This window comes from Octopus bimaculoides, chromosome 23 (genome assembly GCF_001194135.2).
Source record: "Octopus bimaculoides isolate UCB-OBI-ISO-001 chromosome 23, ASM119413v2, whole genome shotgun sequence".
NCBI lineage: Eukaryota > Metazoa > Mollusca > Cephalopoda > Octopoda > Octopodidae > Octopus > Octopus bimaculoides.
The window spans coordinates 31,494,152-31,498,974 of NC_069003.1; positions in this window are offsets into that span (position 1 = coordinate 31,494,152).

The window sequence follows — 4,823 nt, forward strand, 5'->3', positions numbered from 1 at the left end:
AGAATTTTTAGTTGGATGTATCGACCCCAGTACTTCACTTGTTAAAGCCTAGTGCTTATTCTATCAATCACTTTTGCTGAACTGCTAAGTTATGGGGACATAAACACACCAGTTGTCAAGCAGTGGTGGGGCAGGATAACAGAGAAACACACACGCACACACACACATACATATGTTGAAAACATTTGCCCAAAGTGCCAAGCAGTGAAACGGAACCCGAAACCATGTGGTTGGGAACTAGGCTTCTCTCTCCTCTTTCTCTCTCTCTCTCCTCTCTCTCTCACTTCTCTTTCTCTCTCTCTCCTCTTTCTCTCTATCTCTCTCTCTATCCTCTCTCTCTCTCTCTCTCTCTCTCTCTCTCTCTCACACACACACACACACAAGCATACATGAATGGCATTCTTCCATTAAAAAGTTTTCTGTAAACTGTCGAAATTGTCATATCAAAAATATCAGCCGGTACAAGTTACATGGAATGAATGCTTCAATTTTTATTAAATACCATAGTGCTGCTCAGTGCATGCGTGTGTGTAAAATACTATGGGGCCCCATGCCAGCAAGGAACACGAAAGTAAAATTATAAAGACAATGACGTTATGTTTTATGAGTTGGTGCATTTATATAAGCTTTACTTGATAAAACGGTGAACAATATTATTTTCTTTCAGCCTGATAACAGAATTATTATCTATTTACAAGTAGCCTTTTAGTCGTTCTAACAGATTTATATCAGTTAAGTCGCTGGGTATAAATGTAAAATCTGGATCTATGTACTGATTTTATCAAACCATAGAACAGTATTTTATGTCAAAATATCTTATCTGAAACTGCTCTGGCATGGTCATAAAAACTATGGATGAACTCATGTACAATAAATTCTTCTTCGTCCAAATACAATGTGATGTCGACTAGCTCCAAGTCAGCTCTGATCAAGAAGACTTATAAACAAGTGGTTCAACCGAATCCAGGAAAATACATCACCGGGGAAAATGTTGTTGATCACCAGCCTCAAGATTTCATTGACGCCATTTATAAGTTTTATAAGAAGGTCTTCATGACTTGTGTGTTTCTGATGGGAGGATCACAAAATGATAGCATATTCTTTTCTTTTTTGTGACTGGAATATCCGTTTTAGTCATCAATATTAAAAACACTGGATCTTTTCACTGAATATACATGTAATGTGACAATACTATGCTAGGTGTTTTCCATCTAAGGGTTGGTGGAGGTTGCAAGGAGAAACAGCCACAGGAGAAAAAGTTAGACCTGCTCTTTACCACCACTCCTGAAACTGTTAGGTTCTTTCTATTGCACCAGCTTTCTTCCTTTTGTTTCATTAGGACAATGCTTCAGCACACAAGCCCTCGGTTTCAATGGCTGCTGGGTGTGATTGCCTTTGAACTGGTTGATCACCCTCCCTATGTTAGTGATTTGGATCCATCTGTTTATCATCTGTTTCCCAACATAGAAAAATACTCAGCTAGGCATCAGTATAAGGTCATGTCTTATGTGCTGTTGATGACCATTTTGACCAACAGAATAGCTTCTTCACCAGTGCGATCCAAGCATTGCAACCACTTATGGAAGTGTGTGGACAGTAAGAGGAACTATGTTAAAAAAAATGAACTTCTTTTGGTCATATTCCATGAGAGTGTCTTACCCAGCCTATGAACATTTCAGCCAACCCTCATAATAATAAAAATTATTATTATACCTGTATTTGTTTTAATGTTAACATTGAAAAAAATCCACATTTTTCATTAAAAATATTTGGATCTGAGTGTGCACCCACTAAGCAAATTTTGTTGCTGGACCACTGGACACCCTTAAAGCCAGGAACTTTTCAGTACCCCCTCGTAATGCCACAATACTATGCAAGGTGTTTTCGATCTGCACGGAAAAAGGTTACAAGAAAAAATATTCATAGGAAATAAAAAATCACAAGAGGAAAAGTCTCAGGAAAAATCGAACCCAGTTCTCCAGCAGAACACTGTCGGTTACCCACCTCAAAGAAAATTTTGTCGACATTATGTGCAGCAACAAGAACGTCTTCATAAGCTGTGTGTTGCTTGACAGGAAAACCACAAGATGGTGACAGAGTTTCTTTGTGGCGTCAGCTGGAATATTGGTCTTTGTCATCAACATCAAGAATACTGAATACGCATGTAATGCCACGATACAATGTAGTGTTTTCAAACTGTATGTCATGTTATCTAATATAAAATAAATGCGAAAGTCAGTGTGTCAGTGTATCACACTTTTTCAACTTTATTTCTAGATGCTGTAGCCCAACATATCATACCATTTTGGAATCAGGCCAATTCCATGAGTAATTAAAAACATTCCGGGCTGAATCTGAACCCGCAATCCTGAAATTTTAGATTCCCAAGTTTTCATTACTGCGATTGTTTCCGACGATTTTTTTACGTGATTTTTTTTGCGATGAATCTTTTTGTACGATAACAATTTTTACTAGCTGGACCCGCGGAAACTTCACGAAAACATAAAAGTTTTAAGCATCTGTAAATAGTGACTCCACTAAATAACTATCGAATAATTATGGACATAACTACAGATATATACCCCACCAACTTTGTTGCCTCATAAATTCCATAAATAATCACTTAGATCCTGTTGATTGAGTGTATGCTAAGATATTTTGGAAAAAAATTTTCTGAGGGTCTAAGGAGAGGAGTTTCGGAAAATTCACACGACCTGACATTTTCCGCCTCATAACTTTCAGGAAAATTGGTATTTTTTTAATGAAATTTTATACAAATGTCTTTCAGATGGCATAGAATAACTGTCACAATGGCTTTATTATATATCGTCCAAAACGAAAAGTTTTCCAGCATTTTCTCTTTGAGAATAGCTTCATTCTCTTTCACTATCATTTTCTATTCGCTCAATCTCTTTCTCTCTTCCCCTCTCCCTTCTCTCCCTCCTCTATGTCTCCTTGCCTCTAACCTTTCTCCTGCGGTTAACACAGTATATTTCTCTTACCTCTCAGTGCTATATATATGTCCTCTCTCTCTCTCAATCTATCTATCTATCTCCCTCTCTCTCTCTCTCTCAATCTATCTATCTATCTCCCCCTCTCTCTCTCTCACTCCCTATTCTTTGCCTCTTCAACCATATTTCTGCTTAACAAGTTTTATTTCTCTCTTTTTACCTCTTCCTTTCAATTAAGGGTCGCACACATACCACAAGTACATACGTAACTACGTAGATATTAGCATATTAATATATCAATTTTTTAAAACTTGGAAAAAAATTTGAGAATAATTGAAATAAATTGCAAACTCCAGCAAAAGTCATTCATGAAACAGAAATAATTATTTGTACGAAAAGTAAGGACCTACGTACAGCAAACTGTCTTTAAATTAAGACAGAAGGATTATCGTCGAAGAAGGATTACCGTTGAACTTTTCAAAGGTAAGCTTATATAATTAATATAATATTTAAATGCAGCCATCAATTTTCAGTTTTTCTGTAGTTTATTAAGCATACAGCAACAGTATGCTTCGTAAAAATAAATCTCTGTCAACAGAAGACCAGATAACAATCAAAAGAGCCAAGGCTTGCAGCAAGGAATAGAAAGTCCTGTGCAAATGAAAGCCCAGATCAAACGGCAGCCAACGAGAGCTTCCAATGCTGAGAATAAGCAAATACTTAGGGACTCAATGCAAGAAGTGTCATTGTTGGGCCCAAGGCCCAATCAAGAACCCTTCATAGGAGCAAGGCGGCGTGCTGGCAGAAACGTTAGCACGCCGAGCGAAATGTTTAGCAGTATTTTGTCTGCCGTTACGTTCTGAGTTCAAATTCCGCCGAGGTCGACTTTGCCTTTCATCCTTTCGGGGTCGATAAATTAAGAACCAGTTACGCACTGGAGTCGATGTAATCGACTTAATCCGTTCGCCTGTCCTTGTTTGTTCCCTCTATGTTTAGCCCCTTGTGGTCAATAAAGAAATAAGAACCCTTCATAGGAGCTGGCCTCGTTGAGTTAGTTGACAGTAAGCTAGTTTTGAACCTTTTGACAAATGTCTTCTATTGATTTTGTTTTGTTGTCTTAATACGCTTTAAAAAAATGAATGAAAAGGCTTTCTTTTTTCTTTTTATGTGTAAAACCATCAAACATAAATAATGTACTGTCAGTTAATAATCGATTTAAAACATTGTTTTCCTTTATTACTTTAATTGTTCACAGCATTTAAATAAAATGCGACATTGTTTTTCTATGACATTTTTATCAAGTCATCAGGGTTTTCAGCCATGTATGTTTTAGCTTTGCTTGTTATTATTGTTGTCGCTGTTGTTTAACTTTAGATCACCTCAGATCCTGGGGACCTATGATTAAAAATGCCTTTCATATATGACCAATTTATCTTTTGCTGTTGTATAAACTCGACGTTAGCCTTGACCCAGTCGACTTATTATCAAAGACGACTCAACCATGAATACTCCTTTTTCTCGGGCATGGTGTCCCTAACTATATCATCTGATATGTACTCCCCTATTTTTTTCTTTAAGATGATGTGTCATTTAAAAATGATTTGGATGCTATGCAGAGGCTCCTCCATTATCTTGCAGACACGGACTTTTTTTAATGTTATTAGCCCCAATTCAACACTGATCACGAATACAGTCAAAGGCGTTCCAACCGTGAACATCCAGTCTTGTCTCACACATTTACATTACAGTACTTTCTATCATATCTCTGGCACCAAAAAAAAACACGGTTTAAAGAAAGGCACAGTTAATTATATCGTTCTCCATTATTTAGTGCAAATAAACTTGAAAAGTAGGATACGTAATTCAGGCAGA